Source organism: Aquarana catesbeiana, linkage group LG04 (genome assembly GCF_042186555.1).
Source record: "Aquarana catesbeiana isolate 2022-GZ linkage group LG04, ASM4218655v1, whole genome shotgun sequence".
NCBI classification, from domain to species: Eukaryota; Metazoa; Chordata; class Amphibia; order Anura; family Ranidae; genus Aquarana; species Aquarana catesbeiana.
The window spans coordinates 489,447,183-489,474,779 of NC_133327.1; the positions used below are offsets into that span (position 1 = coordinate 489,447,183).

Here is a 27,597-nt window from a genome sequence, read left to right on the forward strand (position 1 = left end):
AAACCTTCTGCCTTTACAACTCCTTTAAAGCAACCTGACAAGTAAAGAACATTTTTTTTTAATTAAATGTTCCTCTGTTAAACTCCTTATTAACCCTTAATTTACTCTAATCAGCCCTAATAAATTCCTTATTCTCCTTCTCCGTTCAATTATAATTTTCCTGGTGATTTTTTTTTCTATTTTATTACAGTAATATTTACAGTAAACTTTTTTTCTGCTTTTTTTTTTTTTACTTTGTTCATTAATACCTCTACACCAGGCATGTCCAAAGTCCGGCCCGCGGTCCGGTTTTGAACGGCCCGCCTGGTTATCTAAACCAGCCTTTCTCAGCCAGTGTGCCGCGGGATCAGGGCTGTCAGATGAGCCCGATCCCCTGCCGAACTGTACATCGGCACTGTGAGAAGCTCCGTCAGCCTCAAAAGTGAAAGTAAAGTGCAGGGGAGTGTGCTGTGCTCTCTGCTTCCCCCTACAGTGCAGTACCCGGCTGAATGAGGAAGCTGGAAAGGTACAGTACTGTGATTGAAGCTAGATTCGTTTTAAAAGGGCTTTATTCATGTGTCTGTGCATGTGTGTCTGTCTGTATGTGTGTGTGTGTGAGCATGTGTCTGTATGTGTGTGTGTGCATGTGTCTGTATGTGTGTGTGTGTGTGCATGTGTCTGTATGTGTGTGTGTGTGTGCATGTGTCTGTATGTGTGTGTGTGTGTGCATGTGTCTGTGTGTGTGTGCATGTGTCTGTATGTGTGTGTGTGTGCGCGCATGTGTCTGTATGTGTGTGTGTGTGTGTGTGTGCGCATGTGTCTGTATGTGTGTGTGTGCGCGCATGTGTCTGTATGTGTGTGTGTATGCGCGCATGTGTCTATATGTGTGTGTGTGCGTGTGTGTGTGCATGTGTCTGTGCGTGTGTGTGTGCATGTGTCTGTATGTGTGTGTGTGCATGTATCTGTGTGTGTGTGTGCATGTGTCTGCATGTGTGTGTGTGTGTGTGTGCTTGCATGTGTCTGTGTCTGTATGTGTATGTGTGCATGTGTCTGTATGTGTGTGTGCACGCGTCTGCATGTGTGTGTGTGCGCATGTGTCTGTATGTGTGTGTGTGTATGTGTCTGTATGTGTGTGTGTGTATGTGTCTGTATGTGTAAGTATGTGTGCATGTGTCTGTATGTGTGTGTGTGTGTGCATGTGTCTGTCTATATGTGTGTGTGCATGTGTCTGTATGTATGTGTATGCATGTGTCTGTATGTGTGTGTGCGCATGTGTCTGTCTGTATGTGTGTGTGCATGTGTCTGTATGTATGTGTATGCATGTGTCTGTATGTGTGTGCGTGTGCATATGTCTGTATGTATGTGCATGCGCATGTGTCTGTATGTGTGTGCATTTGTCTGTATGTGTGTGTATGTGTCTGCATGTGTGTGTATGTGTCTGCATGTGTCTGTGTGTATGTATGCGTGTATGTTACTTTTAATCTGCCCCCCCCATTTCCTGTACCATCAGAACTGCTTTTGTAGGGCTTGTTTGTGATAGCAGCCAGGACTGCTGCTCCTCTGAAGAGCAATCCATGCACAGATCGCTTTCGGAGGCATTTGACAGGTGGTAAAGAGGCATTATGTTGCCTCCTCACCACCTGTTTTAAGCCCGTAAATGCAGCACCACTATACCGCAACCGTGCAATGCACACAGTTGCGGGATAGTTGCAGTGCAGCCCCATTCAGCCTGGGTATACCTCCAGCTGCAGCCACAGCATGTGTACACCCCCAGCTGCTCCCTCTGCAGCTAAAGGGGGAGAAGTTGGGAGTGGTAAAAACAGCTTAATCATGTGGTTTTACTGCCCCTCCAACCTGACATGTGAACAAGCCCTTGGTTCACATCTGTGTGGCTGCGTGCTATGTGTAGGGCAGCCCGTTCATTTCAATGGGCTTCCCTACAATCAAAAATGCAGGGAAAGAAGTCCCCGACCTTTTTTTTTTTTGAATTGCACTGAGAATTAAGGGTACCCCTAAAGAGCAGAGCATTCATCTTGTGAAAACATTCGTATTGTGAAAACAATATTTTCTTTATTCTATTTTAAAAGAAATCCAATAAAATCGAATTTTGTCAGAGATTTAAGCAAAAATGTATTCTGCTACATGTCTTTGGTAAAAAAAAAAAATCCTCTTAAGGCTCGGTTCACACGGGGGCGACTTGTCAGGCGACCTAGCCGCCTGACAAGTCGCCTTCCGTTCTGTACAATGGAACCGTTCTAATCGGAGCGACGCAAGTCGCTCCGACTTAGAAGAAAGGTTCCTGTACTACTTTGGGGGCGACTTGCATAGACTTCTATACAGAAGTCGTCTTGCAAGTCGCCCCGGCAGTCGTGTGCAGGTCGCCTCGGTGAGGCGACCTGCAAGTCGTGCCGCTTCTGGTGTGAACCGAGGCTAAGTGTATAATAATTGGTTTATGTGTTTACGGACAGATGTACGCAAACGATCATGTACAGATGTGCGCAGGTGATCACGGACATATGTGTGCAGATATTGGGACATGTGATTTTACTGGGACATATGTGGGGGACAGGTGTGTTTACTAAGTGGGGACATGTGTATGTATTTTGGGGACATGTGTTTTGGGGGCGTGTTTTGGGACATTGTGTTTTACACTGTGTGTTACTATGCTGATGATCAGTGTGTAAAAAGCTGTAAAAAACAGCTCATACACACTGATCACCTGCCGGCTGCAGCGATCCCCTCTCCTCTCCTCACCGACAACTGTGTGAGGAGAGGAGAGGAGAGATGATCGCCTAGCAACCGGCTCTCTGTTTAAATCACATGATGGCTGTGATTGGACACACCCGTCATGTGATCAGGAGGGCCAATCACAGAGCCCTCCTGTCGATCTGAGATGCGCCGCGTCCGGGTGACACGAGCGCATCGGGATCGCACCACTGCGTGGGCCCGTGCATGCGTGATCCCCCTCCTTCTGAGGGACATTCCTGAATGTCCACTCAGGAGGAGAGAGCGCCCACCCGGCCGTACATATGCAGTGGCCGGGTGGGAAGTGGTTAAACACCACTCAAAAAGGAAAAACTTTATTTAGTTTTATTACGTTTAATTGTCTAAGGATTGTGAAAAAAAATTGGTGCAGGACAATATTCACAAAAAGAAAGCCTTGTTTGTCCTTAAAAAAACTATTTATGTATTATGTTGTTATCCTAAGTAATGACATAATTGTCACCAGGCTCATAGCAGAAATGATTGCTCTAGTCCATAAGGGGTGACCAGGTGTGAGAGCCAAAGCGGATACTGAGCAGCTGTCATAAGATGGCTCGCTACACATACACAGCGTAACAATCCAATCAGTTCCGTACTATGTGGTCTCTGTGATAGTCAATCACATTCTATTGTTTACATTGTAGATCCCATTCCCCTTCCTCTTACAACAGAGAAAGGAGAGAAATTTTAGTAAGTTATGGATGGGAAACAAATGGATTTGTAGTAGCTGATGTATTCATTCAATATCACTGACATTAGGATCATTTTTTAAACCTTCTATGCCCCCTTCCTGTCCTATACATCTGATTTCCAGGCTTTTTTCGTTTGTGAACCCTATTATTAGCCCTTCACCTCTGTTATCCTGCACATCTGGCACATTAACCCCTTCATTTCCACCCCACCCCATTGTACATGACCTGTACAATTATGCATCTAGTACACTATTATCATTCTCCATTTCTTAACCTATAGTTCATATTAATGACAGGCTTGCATGTGCCACAGCTGTATGCATGTTAACAGCACATCCCGTTTCTAAAGGCTGCTGCCCGGGGCTGTAAGCAAACACCTGTAACTTCCAGGTGCAAAAATATGTAATTTTCAGCCATGTGAATAAGGCCTAAAACATGCCACACAAACACATACACATTGTAGTGTACTGCGTTGCAATAAAATGTATGTTTGCATCATTTTATTGAACTAATGCTCAGCACTTTGCCACAATGCATAGGTGTGAGGCCAACCTTCACAATTTTTTTAGCAAATTGTTGATTTACAGATTTGTGTACCTTCAATTTTTTTAGTTTCACAAAAAGGTACAAATTTTAAATTTACAAATATTTGTTGTTCATTACCTCATTTACAGTTTTAAATTTAGTAGGAATGTTGTATCTTCTGTTGTGTGAGTGTGCACAAATAACGATTTTGGTGTATTTTTATTGTAAACATTGTTTTGATAAATGTCAGTGCAACTATGATGGGGCCTACAAAAAATCAGTAATTGCCATAATTTTATTTTGTCAGTCCTGTGCGCATTCAGAAAATATATAGTTTGTGGGGGAAGAGGGGAGGGGGGTAGTCTTTCATAAATACTGAAAGCTGTAGGTGAAAACTGATAGGGTGAAAAAAGTGGTCAAGCCACCTTGTGTTAAATGGAGTGCAAGGCCTGACAGCAAAAGGATTTAAGGAGATATGTCTTTGGACTCCTTGCAGCCCAATTTCAGCCTATAAATTTACTTAGAATTGTTATTATGGCTAGTCTCAACAGAAGTTTGTGTACTTCAGAACTGCTTCTCTTCCCATACAAAAGTAGGGAGTGGGACAGAGTGCGGCATGTAAGAGGACCTACTTCTCAGCGCTCCAGTGGCTGACTCTTCCTCTGATCCTCTCCCCAGAGCAGTCCATGAGCTCTCAGTCACCCGCTGCACCCGCCGATCCACCTGCCACCTCGCTGAGCCGCAGCTATGACAAAATCTAAAAAGAAGGATGGAGCAGCCCCGGACTCCCAACATGGTGCTGCTGGGGGCCGGGGTCTCAAAATCCAAGGGGAACAAGTCCCAAGTTAAAGAGGGCACAAGGGACGCGTCATACTATCTCCAAAAGCTCCATGTGCACATTCTAACAGTGCTGAGGACATGGCTGCTGACACGCTGGAGGACGACGAGGGGGACAACTTAGAGGAGCAGAGGCCATCTTGGCTGAACAGGATGACCAGTCTGAGGATGAGCAGGAGGAGAATCCTACAAAGCAAGAACAACCCACGCTCTGGGAGATCCTGAAAGCTGTTAAGTGTATTTGGCCAGTCTATCAGAAGATGTTGCATTGATCAGACATGACCTCCAGAAAATTAGAGAGCACATGACAGCTACAGAAGGTCGCAAAAGCGACTTATAGGATAACATGTCATCCCTCCTGCATGACTCCCAGATGACTAAACAACTAGCCAGCGCAAACAGCATGTGGGCAGAAGACCTGGAAAATCACACGAGAAGGAATACTGTTCGTATTGTGGGCGTCTCGAAAAAAAACGAGGGACGTGACCCCACAGAGTTCATTGAGTGATGGCTTCTCAATATTTTTGGTAAAGATGCCTTTACACCTTACATACATAGCAGGTGAGGTTGAAAAAAGACACAAGTCCATCAAGCCCAACCTATGTGTTTGATTATATGTCAGTATTGCATAGTATATCCCTGTATGTTGCGGTTGTTCAGGTGCTTAGAGCCCTTGCACACTGGGGCGGGGGGCGGCGTCGGCGGTAAAACGCCGCAATTATTAGCGGCGTTTTACCGTCGGTATGCGGCCGCTAGCGGGGTGGTTTTACCCCCCGCTAGCGGCCGAGAAAGAGTTAAATACCACCGCAAAGCGCCTCTGCAGAGGCGCATTGCCGGCGGTATAGCCGCGCCGTCCCATTGATTTCAATGGGCAGGAGCAGTAAAGGAGCGGTATACACACCGCTCCTTCACCGCTCCGAAGATGCTGCTGGCAGGACTTTTTTTACCGTCCTGCCAGCGCATCGCTCCAGTGTGCAAGCCCTCGGGGCTTTCACACTGGGATGACAGCAGCGGCACTTTCGGGGCGGTTTGCAGGCGCTATTATTAGCGCAATAGCGCCTGCAAACCGCCCCAGTGTGCAAGGGCTCTTATAGTTTCTTGAAACTATCAATGCCCCCCCACTGAGACCCAGGCCTGTGGAAGGGAATTCCACATCCTTGCCGCTCTTACAGTAAAGAACCCTCTACATAGTTTAAGGTTAAACCTCTTTTCTTCTAATGTTAATGAGTGGCCACAAGTCTTGTTAAACTCCCTTCTGCAAAAAAGTTTTATCCCTATTGTGGGATCTCTCTTCTCCAGAGAGAATAAGTTCAGTGCTTGCAACCTTTCCTCATAACTAATATCCACCAGACCCTTTATTAGCTTTGTTGCCCTTCTTTGTACTCGCTCCATTTCCAGTACATCCTTCCTGAGGACTGGTGCCCACTTCTCTCAGTAGAATGGGCCCATCGCACCCCCATTAGACCTTTACCAGGTAACCCTCCCAGGCCAATGCTAGCCTACATGCTTAACTATTGTGACAGAGAGGCTATACTGCGTATGGTACGTGAACGCCGCAACATCCATTATAATGGGGCCAGAGTCTCATTCTATCCGGACTTCTCGGCTGAAGTTTAGAGAAGCAGAGCAAAATTCACCAAAGTCTGGAAGCATCTGCAGCGCCTCCAAGCTAGGTATGCCATACTTTATTCAGCCAGGCTTCACATAACATCAGGTGGCCAGGCGCACTTCTTCAAATCGGCAGCTGTGGCCTTCGACTGGATCGACACACAGGAGGCAGATCTCAGACGTCGCCCCAATGCAGCTAACGCCGACTGAGTGAGGATATCTCTAAGTTCAAGCCATCATCTTAAGTTAGCCCATACCTCTGGGCACCACATATTTTTCCTCTTCGATGACACATTTGCCCCTAAGGAGGGAGCTGGGGAGATGCAGCTTTTTTTTCCCCCTAGGACCACGCAAGGGATCCATGCGTGGTCATGGCATTTGTTGCTTTTTGCTCTTCCAGGAGCTTAATACACTGTGCTGCACTGGTGGCATGTACTTCTTCCTATGGATCTAGTGTGGCAGTAGATTTGCCTGTTGCAATCTATGTTGCCTTATTTTTTAGTTGCTACCAGGGTTCTGGGAGGAGAACACAGAGCCCTCAACAGTTTTCAATGCCGGAGTTTACCTGCACCATTACAGCTTCCTAATATTCAGAGAGGGCCTATCACAAGGAAAATGGCAAGCCTCAACCTGGCCTAACTTGAGCTATGATAATCCCCCCCCCCCACCAATTCTGTTTACTCTGGATTTCTTTGTACTCTCACTGATGGCTCTGATGAATTGTCACTGCCGTTCCTGGTCGATTACTTTTCTGACGGTAATTACATGACAGGAATACCTATGGAATGTGGCGGGCTTATGGGACCTATTGAAAAGATCCATGATTACAGCATTTATTCATAAATATCACTCCAGTGTTTATAGTTTTCAAGAAACTCATCTTACTAGAGACGCAATGTCCTGTATACAATAAGCATGGGTGCGCTGGTCCCCTCACTCTACTCACTCCTACTATTCTAGAGGGGTGAGTGTACTGATACATCACTTCCTAGTATTTCAGGAAATAGATGTGCTGGTGAATAGTGAAGGGAGATATACAGTGGGGACGGAAAGTGTGACAGACCTAGCCAGAACAGAGGCTGTTGGAGAGGACTGTATGCAAGCCTGTTGCCTTTTGATTATGGGCCCTGGATTTTCAATGGAACAATACTCTTTGTGAGGTGAATGAGAAATCCAGGCTGAACTGTACTAATCGGACTCAGTCGTGTATATATGTATATATTGTATGGGGACTCCTTACTGTAGACTTGTGTCCCTGAAGAGGGAGGGGGGATTCCTCCAGCAGCCCCCTGCTGATAAGACTGATTCATTCTGTTGGGATACATCCTGTGAGGAGATGCTGGTGTCATCAATTTCAACTACCTGTGTTTATGTTAATTGAATGAGCTAATGACATTGTCCTCTATACAATGTAGGAGACGGGTCGACTGCTATTGTGTTGATATAACTGTGTGAAGCTCGGTGACCACAAGTCTGGGCGAAAGGTCATGTCTGTCACCTAGGCTGTATAAAGGATTAGATAATTAGCTCATGTTAATTAAGTTACAGTTGTATTGTTAGAGGAGGTTCCAACGGCATATAAAGTCTTGTAATTTTGATTCTAAATAAAGTGAGTTCTTGGTAGCAAGAAGCAGGTTTCGCCTTGTTTGTGCTCAGAGAGGTTGGGATATCTGTATACAGACTGGGAGGAAGTGGTATATGACGGAACCACTCAAGCGGAGTGTGGGACGTTCCATGACATAAAGTATTCAGGCCCACTTACATTTTTCACTCTTTGTTATATTGCAGCCATTTGCTAAAATCATTTAAGTTAATTTTTTTCCTCATTAATGTACACACAGCTCCCCATATTGACAGAAAAACACAGAATAGTTGACATTTTGGCAGATTTATTAAAAAAGAAAAACAGAAATATCACATGGTCCTAAGTATTCAGACCATTTGCTGTGACACTCATATATTTAACTCAGATGTTGTCCATTTCTTCTGATCATCCTTGAGATGGTTCTACACCTTCATTTGAGTCCAGCTGTGTTTGATTATACTGATTGGACTTGATTAGGAAAGCCACACACCTGTCTATATAAGACCTTACAGCTCACAGTGCATGTCAGAGCAAATGAGAATCATGAATTCAAAGGAACAGCCTGAAGAGCTCAGAGACAGAACTGTGGCAAGGCACAGATGATCTGGCCAAGGTTACAAAAAAATTTCTGCTGCACTTAAGGTTCCAAAGAGCACAGTGGCCTCCATAAATCCTTAAATGAAAGACATTTGGGACGACCAGAACCCTTCCTCCTAGAGCTGACCGTCCGGCCAAACTGAGTTATCAGGGGAGAAGAGCCTTGGTGAGAGAGGTAAAGAAGAATCCAAAGATCACTGTGGCTGAGCTCCAGAGATGCAGTCGGGAGATGGGAGAAAGTTGTAGAAAGTCAACCATCACTGCAGCCCTCCACCAGTCGGGGCTTTATGGCAGAGTGGCCTAACGGAAGCCTCTCCTCAGTGCAAGACACATGAAAGCCTGCATGGAGTTTGCTAAAAAAACACCTGAAGGACTCCAAGATGGTGAGAAATAAGATTCTCTGGTCTGATGAGACCAAGATAGAACTTCTTGGCCTTAATTCTAAGCGGTATGTGTGGAGAAAACCAGGCACTGCTCATTACCTGTCCAATACAGTCCCAACAGTGAAGCATGGTGGTGGCAGCAAGTACAAGTCCAAGTACAGGGATATACTGGATGAAAACCTTCTCCAGAGTGCTCAGGACATCAGACTGGGCCAAAGGTGTACCTTCCAACAAGACAATGACCCTAAGCACACAGCTAAAATAATGAAGGAGTGGCTTCACAACAACTCCGTGTTCTTGAATGGCCCAGCCAGAGCCCTGACTTAAACCCAATTGAGCATCTCTGGAGAGACCTAAAAATGGCTGTCCACCAACGTTTACCATCCAACCTGACAGAACTGGAGAGGATCTGCAAGGAGGAATAGCAGAGGATCCCCAAATCCAGGTGTGAAAAACTTGTTGCATCTTTCCCAAAATGACTCATGGCTGTATTAGATCAAAAGGATGTTTCTACTAAATACAGAGCAAAGGGTCTGAATACTTAGGACCATGTGATATTTCAGTTTTTCTTTTTTAATAATTCTGCAAAAATGTCAACAATTCTGTGTTTTTCTGTCAATATGGGGTGCTGTGTGTACATTAATGAGGAAAAAAAATGAACTTAAATGATTTTAGCAAATGGCTGCAATATAACAGAGAGTGAAAAATTTAAGGGGGTCTGAATACTTTCCGTCCCCACTGTATATTTTTGCATTATCAATTGTATACAGTTCAATGTGTTATAGCTGTGGTTTACATACCTCCTCCCTTTTCCAGGGAAGTCCTGCAATCCTTACTGGCTTACCTGCTGGATAAACCAGATTTACCTCTCTTACTGATGGGGACTTTGTTACCTCCACCCCTTGTTAGATAACCACCCCGCTCCTACCACGGGGGGCTCTGGATAAAGGTACTTGTTCATACAAGAGGTGGGCTGGATTGATTTCTGGCGTGCTAACCACTCAATGTCTTGCTTTTCCAAATCTTATATGTCGCTATCAAGGATTAATCCTTGTTTGAGTAAGCCCTCCTTACAGCCCTACCTCTCAAACAATAGCTATCTTCCGAGAGGTATATCAGATCACTCCCACCTGGTGATCTGTCTGGAGGGGAGGCCCTCAACTTACCTAATACCTGCCACATGCTAACTCAATACCTTTTGGCTTAACCTCTTCCCCTGGCATACCACTATTCACTGATCTATAGCTGATTTTCTTGCAGCTAATGAGAACCATGCTTATATAAAGCAAAGTTGTGATACATTTAAAGCATTCCTTCGAGGTATACTTTTAAGTGACATTCTGGAGTTAAACGAAACACGAACGGTTTACGTGTTAAGCTTGAACAATGGGTACACCAACTGGAGAAAGAGTATACAGATGATCCTACTAGGAGGTCCTGGTTGTCTGCTCAGAATGCGCTAGACCATCTGGTATTATCCTCGGCAGATAGGAAATTTTTCCAAGCTGGCATTCTATGAGGGAGAACAAACAGGGAGGTTAACCGCTAGGATTGCTAGAGAATTGCACTCTGGAGGCTGTGGAGGGGTGTCTTGCGGGCCAGGGATGGTAGGTTAACAACCACCACAGATTCCATAATTGGGGAACTTGTTTCCTTTTACTCCACTTTATACCAATCAAAGCAAGCATGCACGCCTGAAGATATCTTGACCTATTTAAAGGGTATCACCCTACCTGAGCTGTCTATCAGAAACAGGAGAATGCTTGACTCTCCAATTACGTTAGAGGAGTTACAACAGGCAACTGCTGCATCCCCTAACTGCAAGGCACCTGAAGACGATGGTTTGCCGGTAGAGGTGTACAAACTGTATGGGGAAAAGATACTGCCATTTCTTTTAAAAGTGCTGAATGCTGCCAGACAATGTGATACCTTACCAGATTCTATGACAAAAGCTAATAATATACTCATGTTGAAACCTTACAAGAATAAATCTCTACAGATTATTCACCCGGATCAGTCCGGCTTTATGCCCCAAAAGTCCACGGCTGTCAATCTGCGTAAGTTGTTCCTCAATATATAGGCCAGGGCCGATAACATGGGTAGCAGGGCTCTGCTGTCTTTAGATGCGGTCAAGGCCTTTGATGGCGTGGAGTAGCCCTAACTTTGGGCCGTCCTTTCCTCATGGCTTAAATTGTTAGATAACCATCCAAGGGTGGCCATCCAGGAGGCTGGGCGGATTTCATCTACATTCCCCCTTGGCAGGGGCACCTGCCATGGATGTCCCCTGCCACCGCTATTATTTGCACTAGCGATTGAACCCTTGGCTGCATCTATTAGACAAAGCCTGGATATAGTAGGATTCCAATTTGGTGAGCTGTAGGAGAAAGTCATGCTTTATGCGGACAATACTATGTTATTACTAGGAGACACCTCACATTCCCTTTAAATGGCTATGAGCACTATTACCAAATTTGGTGAACTTTCAGGTCTCATTATAAATTGGGACAAATCAGCGTTAATGCTGCTAGAGGATAACCCTTTGCAAACCATTGCTCCTTCCTACCCAGTTCCAATTACATCTTCCTTTAAATACTTGGGAATACAGATCACACCACAGCTGATGGATTTCTGCCACCTGAATATAAATCCTCTGCTTAGCCTCTTCCGGGGTACAATTTTAATTGGGTTATCATTGGCTGGCAAAGTACATTTAGTACATTTATGCTTTTGTGCCCCAGCTACTATATTTTCTGCATAATACTCCTGTGGTTAAACCACTGAGTATTTTTCAAGAATTAAACTATTTTTAGTCACTTGCTGTTGCACAATAAGGTACCTAGAGTGAGGTTGGTACACCTGCATAGACCCAAAGATGCTGGGGGTCTGGCTATGCCCAAACCATGGCTTTATTACTTGGCCGTGCAACTACAAACACTTATGTAAGGGCCATTCCCAGCTCAAACCAGCCTAACCCAGATTCCTCTATACATATCTTGCTGTACACAATTGAGGTAGCTGATATACCCACTGGGCTGGAGGCTGCGGCTTTTGCTAAATCTAATCGCCTTCTACCTACAAACACACTCATCCAAAAAGCTGAAATTGAAGTAATGTGACGTCTATCATAGGAGCCGGTCCAAGAGGTGGGACTTTGACAGTGGCTAGCTTTTCAGATGCAAGCTGTGTTACAGCAGGAGATCCTCTCGGCCGGCTCTCCTCCCGATTCCTCTCTGTGATCCCTATGCAGTGATAAGTTGCATTGATGTGCACCGACGAGGCTGCGCTGATGGGCACCAACGAGGCTGCGCTCATAAAGTTGTGCCATTTCATAAAATTTATGAGAGAGTTTTTTTGAGCCCTGGGATAGTGTTATATGTAGGTTTATTTTGTGTGTGTTTTTTATTTTATTGGTTGAACTAGACAGACTGGTGCATTTTTTCAATGTAACTATGTAATGTCAAATGCACCTGCAGTGAATTATGAATGATCTCAGAAGCCACTTGAACTGACAAAATAGAATGCTTTCATCCATTAAAGCCTGTTGACTCACTGGGGTTGTGCTTCCATACAAGTACAACAATAACACAGAAAAAAATAGTATTTTTTCATAATACTTGCCTGTAAAATCCTTTTCTTGGAGTACATCACGGGACACAGAGCAACCATAGTAATGACTATATGGGTTTTACGCCAACTACTGGTGGATGAACACTGGCAGATAGTCAAACAGAAAGTCCTATAGTCCCTATATAACCCCTCCTACACAGGAAGGATCTCAGTTTTGTAGCAAAGCAAAGAATAGCCCCAAAAAGATGCGAGAGATCTCTGTGTTCCGTGATGTACTCCAAGAAAAGGATTTTATAGGTATGACGAAAAAAATCACATTTTCTTTATCGTACATCACGGAACACAGAGCAACCATAATAATGACTATGTGGGATGTCCTAAAGCAGTGCACTTGAGGGGAGGTAGACACAATAACAGAAACTGCCACCTGAGGATTTTGTGGCTTTGATATCCATCTGGTAAAATTCTGTGAATGTATGAACAAAAGACCATGAAATGGCCTTAAAATCCTGAGCCACTGACTCCTGATGGCAGATGGTCCAAGATGCCCCCCAAAAAAAAAAAAAGGGGTGAGGGGCCAGGATTCCTGACCTGTGCTCACAATTCAAGTAATTCTGACTGCCTGAAATACCTCCAGAATATGCAGTGATCTTACTTCTGCCAAATGAGGATTAGAAAATAAGGCAAGACATTGTCTTGATTCAAGTGAAAACTAGACACCACTCTAAGCAAAAAATGGATGAGGACGCAACATCACCTTATGATGTGAGACCAAGAACGGCTCCTTGCATGAAAGAGCCGCCAACTCTGACATTCCACCTAGTAAAGTGATAGCCACCAAAGCAGCCACGTTCCGAGATACAGGACCAACAAAATTCAAGTCCCAGGGACACAAGAGTGGCCTGACAGGCGGGACTGACTACGTTAACCCCTGTATGCAGTATGAATCCAGGAGTGAGAAACAACGGTCTCTGGAAAAAAAAATGATGGGGACGAACTCTGACCCTTAACTGTACTTAAGGCCAATCTCCATTCCCCTACTGATTGGGGAAAGAAAAAGAAAATATCTCTCACTCACATATTTCTGTGGGTGCCACTTCCTGGCTTCACCCCAGGCAAAAAAAAAGTCCTGTAATTGAAGTTCCCTGAAGCGGGCTTCCAGGGGCTCAACAGTGCTGAGATACAGAACTCAAGACCATTAGTCGAAGAAGCTCTATTTTGGATCCGTTGCGTTTGAGGGAGCTAGTGGTCATCCAGTCGTCTATCAATGAGAGGCATTTTTCTAGTCGCTGATATTGTTTTTTTTGTCCGGTGATGCGAAAGTAGAGTTGAGTGTCATCAGCGTATGAGTGGAAGCAGAGGTCTGATTTTCAGGAATAGACGGATGTAGATGTTGAAGAGCACTGGTGACTAAGGTGAACCTTGAGAGACTCCATAACAAATTGCGCGAGTTTCAGAGGTGAAGGCTCCTAGTTTCACTGTCTGCGAACGATTTCCTAAGAAGGATGCGAACCATGGTAGATCTGAATCTGAGACTCCTGCTACTTCTGTGAGAGGGGTGTACTTGTGAGATACTGTATGTATACAGTTTAATGTAAATAAGTCCAAATATATGCAGTTTAATGCAACTAAGCACATATGTATGCAGTTCATATGAAAACATGACAGCCCGCATTTAACCACTTAAAGACTGAGCCTCTTTCTGAGATTTGTTGTTTACAAGTTAAACAGGTTTTTTTGCTAGAAAATTACTTAGAACCCCCAAACATTATACTTTTTTTTCTAACACCCTAGAGAATAAAATGGCGGTCTTTGCAATACTTTCTGTCACACCGTATTTGCGCAGCGGTCTTACAAGTGCACTTTTTTTAGGGCTGCGGAAATTAACGATTAATTCCTCGATTAATCGTTCATTTTTTTTGATTGATCCAAATTTTTTTGATCCGTAACTGCCTGCCCTGGGGCCGCTTTGGGCCAAGCTGTGGCTGCAGCGCAGTGCTCCGCTCCCTCCTCCTCCACTATATGTCATACACAGTCTGCGGGCATCTCCCGCTGTTTGTCTCTGAGCTTAGTGTGAAAAATTTGGCCGCGCTGTGAGAAAAGTCCCGCCTTCCACCTAGATCAGCTCGTGTGATAGACGCAGTGTTCTGCCTATCACACGAGCTGATCTAGGAGGAGGGCGGGACTTTTCTCACATCGCGGCCAAATTTTTCACACTAAGCTCGGAGACAAACAGCGAGAGATGCCCGCAGACTGTGTATGACATATAGTGGAGGAGGAGGGAGCGGAGCACTGCGCTGCAGCCACAGCTTGGCTCCACTATATGTCATACACTTTCTGCGGGCATCTCCCGCTGTTTGTCTCCAAACTTAGTGTGAAAAATTTGGCCGCGCTGTGAGAAAAGTCCCGCCCTCCTCCTAGATCAGCTCGTGTGATAGACGCAGTGTTCTGTCTATCACACGAGCTGATCTAGGAGGAGGGCGGGACTTTTCTCACAGTGCGGCCAAAGTTTTCACACTCAGCTCCGAGATACACAGCGGGAGATGCCTGCAGACTGTGTAATCCAGGCACAGGCACGGACTACAGTTAGGCTGCGATTTTGGGCACGGTGAGACTGCATTATGGGCACTGAGACTGCATTATGGGCATGGTAAGGCTGCCATTATAAGCACGGTGGGGCTGCCATTATGGGCACGGTGGGGCTGCCATTATGGGCACGGTGAGTAGGCATTATGGGCACGGTGAGTAGGCATTATGGGCACGGCGAGGCTGCGATTATGGGCACGGCGAGGATGCGATAATGGGCATGGCGAGACTGCGATAATGGGCATGGCGAGACTGCGATAATGGGCACAGCGAGACTGCAATTATGGGCACGGTGAGACTGCAATTATGGGCACGGTGAGACTGCAATTATGGGCACGGTGAGACTGCAATTATGGGCACGGTGAGACTGCAATTATGGGCACGGTGAGACTGCAATTATGGGCACGGTGAGACTGCGCTTATGGGCACGGTGAGACTGCGCTTATGGGCATGGTGAGACTGCGCTTATGGGCATGGTGAGGCTGCGCTTATGGGCATGGTGAGGCTGCGCTTATGGGCACGGTGAGGCTGCGCTTATGGGCACGGTAAGGCTGAGATTATGGGCACGGTGAGGCTGAGTTTATGACGCGTGACGTCCTAGCCACACCCCGCTATCTCCGGCTTTGGCCGTTGCCATAACAACGGTGCTAAATCAGCTAAAAGTAGTTGGATTTGTGCGTTATAATTAATCGAAATTAGTCGATTAATCAATTAAAAAAAAAATTGATTAATCGAACACGAAAATTTTAATCAGTAACAGCTCTACTTTTTTTGGAAAAAATACACTTTTTTGAATTAAAAAATAAGACAACAGTAAAGTTAGCCCAATTTTTTTTTGCACTGTGAAAGATGTTACGCCGAGTAACTCGATACCCAACATGTCACACTTCAAAATTGCGCCCGCTCGTGGAATGGCGACAAACTTTTACCCTTAAAAATCTCCATAGGCGCCGTTTAAAAAATTCTACAGGTTGCATCTTTTGAGTTACAGTGGAGGTCTAGGGCTAGAATTATTGCTCTCACTCTACCAATTGCAGCGATACCTCACATGTGTGGTTTGAACACCTTTTCATATGTGGGTGCTGCTCACGTATGCGTTCGCTTCTGCACGCAAGCTCAGCGGGGCACGATTAACATTTTTTTTTTATTATTTTACCTTTTATTTTTATTTTTTACACTGTGCTTTTAAAAAAAAAATTGTGTCACTTTTATTCCTATTACAAGCAATGTAATCATCCCTTGTAATAGAAAAAAAAAGCATGACAGGACCTCTTAAATTTGAGATCTGGGGTCAAAAAGACCTCAGATCTCATATTTACACTAAAATGCAATAAACATAAAGATAAAAAAATTAAAATGTTGCTTTATGGGTGGAAATGACGTTTTGACACCGCTTCCGCCTTGCAATGGTATGGAGACGGGTGGAGGCCATCTTCCCCTCACTCATCTCCATACCAATCCAGGGAGAGGACCCGATCGCCTCCGCCGCTACCTATGGCTCCGGTAAGCAGCGGAGGGCACCGGAGAGCGACGGGAGCCCTCTTCCGCCTCCGATAAATGTGATCTTGCGGAGAATCCGCTGCAGAGACCACCATTATCGGAAACCGGACCGCTCACTGAAGAAGAGGATATCGAGGTTATGGCAGCTAGCTGCTGCCATAACAAAGATATCCCTCTTCAAAGTGCCGCCGTATAGCGGCGTGAGCCGGTCCAGAAGTGGTTAAGCAATATGCATTTGTGGAGGCATGTAGGCATGTGCTTATGCAAATATGCGTTTAAACAAAATATGAAAGCGCTTGTCCATGCAAACACGCACTTATGTAATACGTGTTCATGGATACATGCATTTACGGAATAAGCAAGCATGCATGCGTTTATTAAATGTGTTTATGCAAACACGTATATCTATGCTACATGCATACAAACTTATGCCCACACGTCTATACAAACACATGCTTATAAAAACCTGTGTCTACGCAACACGCGTCCACACAAAGGCGCCTTTGCAGCCAGCCTTGGGGGGGGCTGCATACTGGGCAGATGGGCGCCGCCCGCTTGACGGTGGGCCGGGGCCCTCTGAAAACATGTGCCTATGCAAGCTTGTGTTTATTCAAGCAAGCTCCTATGCAAGTAAGCAAGCATTATGAAACATGTATACTATGTTGCACCTGGGCCCATACTAGTTATAGTCAGGATTAGCCAAGTACATAGGCATCCAATGAGGTCCCTATGCTGCTTCAACAGCCTAAGGCCTCTTCCACACCTTTGCGACCCGTCCCACGACTTGGGACTGCAAGGTCACCTGACAAGTCATATCCCATGATTTTCAATGAGTACCCTTCACATCTGTGCGTCTTCAAGTTGCAGCGACTTCAAATCAGTCCCTGCATTACCCCAATCCGACCTCAAGATTACACAGGCACTGCTTCACGTTGCTGCAAAATCGCATCAAAGTCGCATGACTTTCAAGTCGCACTAGTGTGAAAAGGAGCCCAAAACTAAGCTCCTGCAGACCCAATGCATGCTATTCTGGAGACACAACTCCTTCAAGTGCACAGATGCCCATGTTCTTACATGTTCTTGCGATCGTGAGCATGCTGCGTGTGCATGTCGGTGGCGACGTGTTGCCGGGAACACTGCTCGTCACAGACGATGGTAAACAGCCATTGGCCGGTGGCTGTTTACCACGTGATCGGCTGTGATCCTTTCACAGCGGATCACTAAATCTAAACACAGAGCGGTAACTAGCTGTTAGCAGCTCTTCTCTCCTCACACACCGTTTCCAGTGTGAGGAGAGAAGATCCAGGAGCAGCGAGTTACAGATCTGTGTCTGTATTGTACTGCACCCAGCACAACAGTTGTCCTGTGCACCAAAAGAGGATTTCGAAAAGATACCAGCTACCATTGTCCCCAGTGTCCCTCCCAACCTAGCCTTTGCATTGGTGAATGCTTCCAACTTTATCATACATCCCTAAAATATTAGCCCATATTTTTAACCATTTCCCCATTTTCATCATCTGTGCTGACCATTTTGCATGCTTCCCCAAATAACCATGCCACTGCCTTCCACGTGAACGGACCCTGGCCTGTTTTTTGACTATGCCTCTGCCTACCGTTTGGACTGCTTCCACGTGAACTGACCCTGGCCTGTTTTATCAACTACGCTGCCTACCGCTTGGACTGCTTGCACGTGAACTGACCCTGGCCTGTTTTATGGACTATGCTTTTGCCTACCGCTTGGACTGATCTGTTGCCCTGCTACTGTAGTACACAGGGGTCTCACATGTGAGGGGTTCCAGAATTGTTTTTCCGGATGGAGAAAACAATTTTTTTTTGTTTTCTCCGGGTTTCGGAATTTCCAGATTAGGGTCTGGAGTCCGGAGGCTTAATAGAGATTTGAGTGGGTCGAAGGCTCTACCCCTGTGCACAGGCCTTACCTGATTGCGGCCCTCAGCCTGCTGCTGACTTACTGCCATCATGCCTCTGCCTGCTGCATGAACGGACCACACCGCTACGTGGACTATGCAAATAATTAGCTGTAGCAAGAGGCAGTATGTTTATGAAGGGCTGGAGAGCGGTACGAGTGTCTGCAGGTAACAGTGTACCCTTTCCGCAATAGAATTTATTTTGGATTGTAATTTTTGGTATGTACATGCTATGTGTTAGAAATATGAAGGGCCTTCAAAAATAATAGGTTGCCAGGAAATTATATATGCCATTTATGCTTGTAGAACGTCTGAAGATGCTACTTCAATGTTGGGCCTTTGTATGTTGGCCAGGCTGTGTAAAAGTCTCACACATGTGGTATCGCCATTCTCAGGAGGAGAGGCAGAATGTATTTTGGGGTGTCATCTTTGCTATGTACATGCTATGTGTTGGAAATATCTGATAAATGTACAACTGTGTGTAAAAAAAAAATGCGTTTTCATTTTTTTTCCACATTTTCCAAAAACTTCTGGAAAAAAATGAACCGTTCAAAAGACTCATTATGCCTCATAGATTATACGTTGGGGTGTTTGCTTTCCAAAATGGGGTCATTTTGGGGGCAATTTCATTGTCTCGGTGCTCCAGGGTCTTCAAATTATAATAGGTGGTTGAGAAATGAGATGTGTCATTTATGCTCGTAGAACGCCTGAAGGTGCTACTTCAATGTTGGGCCTTTGTATGTGGCTAGGCTGTGTAAAAGTCTCACACATGTGGTATCGCCATACTCTGGAAAAGTAGCAGAATGTATTTTGGGGTGTAATTTGTTGTATGCATATGCTCTGTGAGAGAAATAACCTGTTAATATGACAATTTTGAAAAAATTTTTTTTCGATTTTGCAAAGAATTGTGGGAAAAAATTACAACTTAAAAAAACTCACCATGCTACTTACTTAATACCTTGGAATGTCTATTTTCTAAAAAGGAGTCATTTGGGGGGTATTTGTACTTTCCTGACTTGTTAGTGTCTCAAGAAATGAGATAGGATTTCAGTACATCAGGTGTGATCAGATGATTGGCACCACAGTTTGTAGACTCTATAACTTTCACAAAGACCAAATAGTTTACACTTATTTGGGTTATTTTTACCAAAGATATGTAGCAGTATAAATTTTGGCCAAAATTTATGAAGAAAAATTACTAATTTGCAACATTTTATGACAGAAACAAAGAAAATGGCATTTTTTTCACAAAATGTATGGCCTTTTTATTTATAGCACAAAAAATTTAAAACCCACTAGTGATTAAATACCACCAAAAGAAAGCTCTATTTGTGTGAAAAAAAGGATGCAAATTTCATATGAGTATAGTGTTGCATGACTAAGCAACTGTCATTCAAAGTATGAGAGCACTGAAAGCTGAAAATTGGTCTGGGCAGGAAGGGGGTGTAAGTGCACTGAATTGAGGTGGTTAAACAAGCGTTTAGGCAACAAGCTTCCAAACATGTATACTATGCTGCACCTACCCTACTGCACTTGGCCCCTACTAGTTTTTAGCACATATGCATGATATGCAGCCTTTTTTTGCCTCAGATCAGCATAAAAGTAAGCTCCTGCAGACCAAATGCACATTATTCTGAAGTTTGCCAATATGCACATGTTCAACTGCACCAGGCCTCATACTATTTTTGTGCTAAATGCACAGTATTCTGGAGACACAACACTTTAAAGTGCACTGCTAGGGGTGTATGGACTTACAGTTATACAGGCCACCCTGGATTAAGCAGTAAGTATGTAGTATATAATCATGACTTGTCTGGCCACACATTTCTCCCATAGTAAGTACTCACACATCATTAGTATCCATGGGCTGCTCTTATATCTCAAGAGGCCCTGCCGTCCACATGGCAAAAATGGCCACCCCTCCAATTCCTGCCTATATAGAAATAGCCCCTGCGCCCTCTAGTGGCTGGAGGAGAAACGGCAGCCTATACTCCTAATGGTACACAGAGCATGTTTTTAAACAGCAAACTGCCCCTAGGGGCTACTGAGAGAAGACCAGACAGTCAGATCTTTTTTATTTTTTAAAGAGAAACTGCAAAAAAATGCAGCCTTACCATTCCTGCTGCAGGACTTTGAGCATAATAGGAGTCAAATCTTCACCCATCACGACAGGCTTTGTCATAAATGACCTTCAGGGACTGGGTCCCCCTTAATGTGGGTTCCACTCACCTGGACCTCTATAGCACCCTACAGGAAAGCACCTTGGTCAAAACAAACACTGCACAGGGTTCCATTGCGGAGGGTCCAGCGCCGTAGGACTGCATTACAAGCAAACCTCGAGGAATCTTCTCTCCTTCCCATGAGGCTTGGGTACCACCCATTTTGGCTGACAGCTTTTTCGAATGGATCCAATTAAAGTCCTTGATTCTCAGCAGAACCCTTTCAGACCTCCACGTATGCTCCAAGAGCACATGTATCACATCAGTGACCACCACCTTCAGACACTGGCGAAAAAACTGAGGTCCTTCCTGTGTAGGAGGGGTTATATAGGGGAGGACTTCCTGTTTGACTATCTGCCAGTGTCCATCCAGCAGTAGGTGGCGTATAACCCATATAGTCATTATTATGGTTGCTCTGTGTCCTGTGATGTACGATAAAGAAAATATTAACAATTTTGCTTTAAAATTTGTTATGCTACCAGTTGTCCATGCCAGTCATATGGATGACAGGCAGGGCCAGAATGTGCAGTTCTAGAGAGAATCAAGTTCACTTCTTTTTGAGCAGCATGACTTCTGATGCCAACTTGATGGTTGATGTAGGCCATTGTAGTGGCATTTTCTAACAGGATTCTCATCGGGTGCAATCGAGGGGTCCAATCTCACAGGGACAAATGAATTGCCCTGAGCTCTAGGATGTTGATATGAAAATACGTTTCCTCTGCACTTAGATAGCATCCTGGTCTGCTCCTCAGCCTTACAGGCTGGCATCTGTTGTGAGAATCTTCCAAGTCTTTGGAGAACAGAGCTTTTCTGACTCTAGCGCCAGGCAGAGTCTGGCCAAGGAGATAAGATGCATAGTACAGCCCAAGGGCCGAGTCTATTAGTCCCACACAGCTGGCATTATGAGCTGCAACAGGCTGGAGTGAAACTGAGTGTATGGTACTGCCTCGAAGGAGGCAACCATTAGACCAGAGACCTTCATCATGCAAACTAAAAGCAAGGATTTATCCTGCTCATAAGCTTTGAAGAGTTTTCACTGTCCACTGAATGTCAGCTGACAGGCATGCAAAGAACTGATCCTTTAACAAGAGATCATCCAGGTAACACACAACATGAATCCCTTGAGCATAGAGCAAAGCCAAGATCTAGGCAAGCACGTTGGTGAAAACACGGGAAAGGGCGGCATGGACAGGCCAAAGCAAAGGACAGAAACTGGTAATGCCGATTGCCCACCACAAAATGCAGATAATGTCGACAGGATAGATGGCAATATACAGGTAGGCATCCCAAATATCTACTAACGTAAAGGAATATTAATGCGCAAAACCACAACAACCAGAGGACTGGAAAGGAGCCGCCAACATAAAAAGTGTACTCGCATAACTAAATGTAATAATAAAACAACATATGTAGTGCTCACTAACCTAAGTGAAAAAGCTAACAATACATCCAAGTGCAATAATATAATGAATGATGCATTTCATAAAGTATATCACAATATAAATAACGTAATAATTAGTAAAGTGAAGTAGTGCAAAATGCTAAGGTGCAATGTGAAATAAATAAGCAATCAAGAGCTGTGCAATAATGTGCTAAAAAGTGGAATAAAAACAATGTGCACAGACAAAGATAAATATGATGGCGTGACTCACAAATAAGTGTGAAAAAATGTCCAAAAAAACGCAAATATTCATAAAAAAGTGATAAGTGCAATCCAATAAGCTGTGTAATGCGACCCACAATGTAGACAGGATGAGATCTTCTGATAATGCAACAAAAAATAAAGTGCAAATGCAAAAAAGAAAAATCAATGTGACGAAGAAAGTGTATATGATGTAGATGATTCATCCAATCATACTCCGGAGTGTGACAGCTATTTCCTCCAGCCTCTCACCTCTAGTAGCGGCCCCCAATGGGCAGAGTCGAGCATGGACCAGCAAAAACACAGGCAAACAGCTTCCGGTAGCGTCACAGTATGGTGCACGGGGACACACGATATCTAGCACAAGGTGGCGTTCTCCCACACTCAGTAGATACCATTAGATCAAGGGTGAAAGAAAAAAGGTAGCTCCATTGTGTAGTATTTAAAATGTATTTTCCAAAAAAGCAAGTAGTGACTTACATGAAATTCAATAAAAACAGCAGCAGCACAAACAAATGCTTCTGGGTCCGGCCGTACCAGGAAACAGCGGCACCTGGCTCCTCACTGATGCGTTGCGTCGCTACACACGTGACTTTCTCAAAGGGTCAAGGAGTCAGGTGTCGGACAGCCAGTTTAAATAGTATCATCCACCATCATGACAACGGCGGATGAATGTAAATTAAAATCTTATAGGTAATCCATAATAGAAACATCAAATAAGGCCTGAATACTAAACGATACATAAAAAACAATAATGAACTAAATATTCTAATCCGTAATATAATAAAATGAAACTACCGAATTCACAGACGCCATCTGGTGGTGAAGAGAAGGAAACTGCATACAACACATAATCTAAAACTCGGTGAAATCTAGTGAGTGTACAATATATAACATAGGGAGGATACATTTAATATATAAATAGGGAGGATATCACAGAACTCACAGCTCCACTGATGACATCTAGTAGAAGTGGAGCATAATAGCATTCAAGAAGAAAGTAACCAATAGCCTCCAATAAACGATATTGATAAAAATATGCAAAAATATTATTCAAAAATATTAAAGTAGGAATAAACAGAGGATATAGTCCAACTAATATGAAGGGAAACCTCAAAAAAGTATGATCCAAGATTCGCACTACCATCTATTAACACAATAGCACCTTCCACCAAGGGGAACTAATGACCATATGAAAATAATTTTAATAAATTAATAATTAGAAATAAAGCAATTAAGGTCAAATTCCACATTATGCCCTAGTGGCGACAAAGTACGTAATTCATAAATCCATCGGGACTCAGCTTGACTAATCTTAATAACTTTATTATCACCTCTCCAATGGGGTTTGTATTTTTCTATTCCACAAACTTTTAATGATGAGGGATCACTGTTATGATATTTTGCGTAATGTCTTGATAAACTATGCTTATCACAACTATTTTTGCTGTTCTGCACATGTTCCCAATCAATAAATTTTCTCCAATCCGCGTACCAACCGAGTTAATCCCATTCACTATGGGCCTACCTGGGGTTTTTTTCTTATCCTTATGGATCTTGGGTATCACATCAGTGACAAATTGAGAGAATTTTTAAAAACACTGGGACATCATTAGAACAGATCGCCATTTGGGCACTATTCTTCCAGAAAAACCCAAATGTATTTATAGAAGAGCCCCCACTTTGAGGGATCGTCTGGCAAGAAATGTCCTGGACCCCCCGAATAAGAGAAAGTTTTCTTAGGGTATTACCCATGTAGGAGTTGCTACACGTGTCGACACACAAAAGAAAGCAAGAAAAAGAAATCTAGCTGTACCTCAACTGTGACGTCAAAAAATTACCTAATAGAAGATTTTATATCATGTCGTAGTGAAGGGGTTGTATATCTATTGGAGTGCCCTTGTCAAATCCAATATATTGGCAGAACTAAGAGAGAATTATGGAAGAGGTTGAGGGAACACGTGCAGAACAGCAAAAATAGTTGTGATAAGCATAGTTTATCAAGACATTACGCAAAATATAACAGTGATCCCTCATCATTAAAAGTTTGTGGAATAGAAAAATACAAACCCCATTGGAGGGGTGATAATAAAGTTATTAAGATTAGTCAAGCTTAGTCGCGATGGATTTATGAATTACGTACTTTGTCGCCACTAGGGCATATTGTGGAATGAGACCTTAATTGCTTTATTTCTAATTATTAATTTATTATTATTTTCATATGGTCATTAGTTCCCCTTGGTGGAAAGTGTTATTGTGTTAATAGATGGTAGTGTGAATGTTGGGTCATACTTTTTTGAGGTTTCCCTTCATATTAGTTGGACTATATCCTCTGTTTATTCCTACTTTCATATTTTTTAATAATATTTTTGCATATTTTTATCACTATCGTTTATTGGAGGCTATTGGTTACTGTCTTCTTGAATGCTATTATGCTCCACTTCCACTAGATGTCATCGGTGGAGCTGTGAGTTCTGTGATATCCTCCCTATTTATTCTTCAGTGTTATATATTGTACACTCACTAGATGTCACCAACGAGTTTTAGATTATGTGTTGTATGCATTTTCCTTCTCTTCACCACCAGATAGCATCTGTGAATTCGGTAGTTTCATTTTATTATATTACGGATTAGAATATTTAGTTCATTATTGTTTTTATGTATCGTTTAGTATTCAGGCCTTATTTGATGTACACATTACAGATTTCCAATAAGATTTTAATTTACATTCATCCGCCGTTGTCATGAGGGCGGATGATACTATTTAAACTGGCTGTCCGACACCTGACTCCTTGACCCTTTGAGAAAGTCACGTGTGTAGTGACGCAACGCGTAAGTGAGGAGCCAGGTGCCGCTGTTTCCGGGTACGACCAAACCCAGAAGCATTCGTTCGTGCTGTTGCTGTTTTTATTGAATTTCACGTAAGTCACTACTTGCTTTGTCCATGCTCGACTCGGCCCATTGGGGGCCGCTACTAGAGGTGAGAGGCTGAAGGAAATAGCTGTCACACTCCGGAGTATGATTGAATGAATCATCTGCATCGTAGACAATTTCTTTGTCAAATTGATTTTTCTTTTTTGCACTTGCACTTTATTTTTTGTTGCATTATCAGAAGATCTCATCCTGTCTACATTGTGGGTCGCATTACACAGCTTATTGGATTGCACTTATCACTTTTTTATGAATATTTGTTTGCGTTTTTTTGGACATTTTTTCACACTTATTTGTGTGTGTAGCTTTTTCACTTAGGTGAGTGAGCACCACATATCTTGTTTCACCAAATATCTACTGAACCCAGAAAGTTCCCTGGAAAGAGACCATGACCAACCAGTAATTTGCATGCAGAACATGTAATAAAAAAAAAAGAAAAAAAAAAAACGAAGTGAGATTTTTAGATCCAGAATGGGCCAACTCCTCCATTTGGTTTGGAAACTGTATAGAAGCCTCGATACAGGGGTAATGACCCCTAGAGACAGAACCTGAAGCAAGCTGTGATTGCCCTTGCAGGGAGAGAGGCATGTTTGAAAGCATGAAGTGGGGAGGTAGCAGAGTGCGAAACTCCAGTTTGTAGCCTTTGGGAAATACACTCTGTACCCAGATGTCGAAGAATTCCTGGGACTGTAAGGTCAACCGACTCTGACAAGTGGGAGCACACCATCACAAGAAGGGCTTGAAACAAGCCTTAGCTGGTTTGGAGGACCGCATCAGAGTTTTCTGTCTTAGATTAGGAACTTGAGATCTGAGAGAGACAAAGGAATCTTTACTAACCTCAGGAGTAGATTTTCTACATGTAGAAGCACAAGGCTTTTTCCCAGGGGACTGGCTACAGTATGTGCTAATATGGAACACAGATTGGTCTTATTAATTTAAGAAGGTGGACCCAACGACAACTTGTTATGTTTATAAAAGACACCTATCCACAGAATCTCTTTCTTCCATTTAAACCGACCATCATGGGTAAGACCAAAGAGCTGTCAAAAGACTTCAAGGACAAGACTGTATAACTGTACAAGGCTGAAATGGGCTAGAAGACCATCAGCAAGAAGGTGAGAAGGAGAGCACCATTGGAGCGATTATTTGCAAATGGAAGATATACAAAATAACCATCAAATCACCCTCAGTCTGGAGCTCAATGCGAGATTTCGCCTCATGAGGTAAGGATGATCATAATAAAAGTGAGGGATCAGCCCAAAACTACACAGGAAGAGCTTGTGAATGACCTTAAAGCAGTTGGAACCACAGTCACCAAACAAACCACTGGCAACACAATACGCCGCCATGAATTGAAATCCTGCAGCGCACGCAAGATTACCCTCTTCAAGAAGGCACATGTACAGGCCCGTCTGAAGCTTGCCCATGAACATCTAAATGATTCAGAGAAGGATTGGGAGAAAATGCTGTGGTCAGATGAGACCAAAATTGAGCTCTTTGGCATTAACTTGATTTGCCATGTTTGGAGGAAGAAAAATGCTGACTATGACCCTGAGAACACCATCCCTACAGTCAAGCATGGAGGTGGAAACATTATGCCCTGGGGCTGTTTCTCTGCTAAAGCTACAGGCCAACTTTGCCACATTGAGGGGCCAATGGACCAATGGACATGGCCATGTATTGTAAAATCTTAGATGAGAACTTTCTTCTCCCAGCCAGAACACTGAAGATCGGTTTTCCAGCATTACAATGACCCAAAACATACCACCAAAGTAACAAAGGAGTGGCTCAAGAAGAAGCACATTAAAGCCAGGAAGTGGCCTAGCCAGTCTCCAGACCTTAATCCAATAGAAATTTTAAGGAGGGAGCTGAAACTTCGAGTTGCCAAGCGACAGCCAACTGGAACTGCAGTCTGCTCACAAAATCTGTAATAAAAACCATCTTTGCCATTCTGAAGCTTCCCCCCAGTCACTTTGCATATTATTTTATATATACTGTGATTCTGTACTTGCCAAATATGCTGCAGAAACCTCCCTTCACTGAGTCTGGCTGCAACCATTTTAACTGTGGGCAGCTGAAGCTGCTGCCTGTTCACTTCCTGGATTTACACAGACACTAAGAGGCACACCTCCAGCTCTGCAGCGGTCATTGGCCCTCTTATTACTCATCCCCCCTCTATTCCTGGCAAACGCTCACGAGAGAGAGAGCTGTGCATGATTTCATAAGCCTGGGCTTTTTACCAGACAAGAAACAGGAAG

General features: G+C 43.8%; 1 protein-coding gene across 2 annotated transcripts in view; it reads right to left on the reverse strand.

Annotated features, from left to right (window-relative positions):
* RIOX1 (ribosomal oxygenase 1) overlaps positions 1-27,597 on the reverse strand; it is a 345,989-nt gene that overhangs the window by 259,658 nt on the left and 58,734 nt on the right. The window lies entirely within an intron of this gene.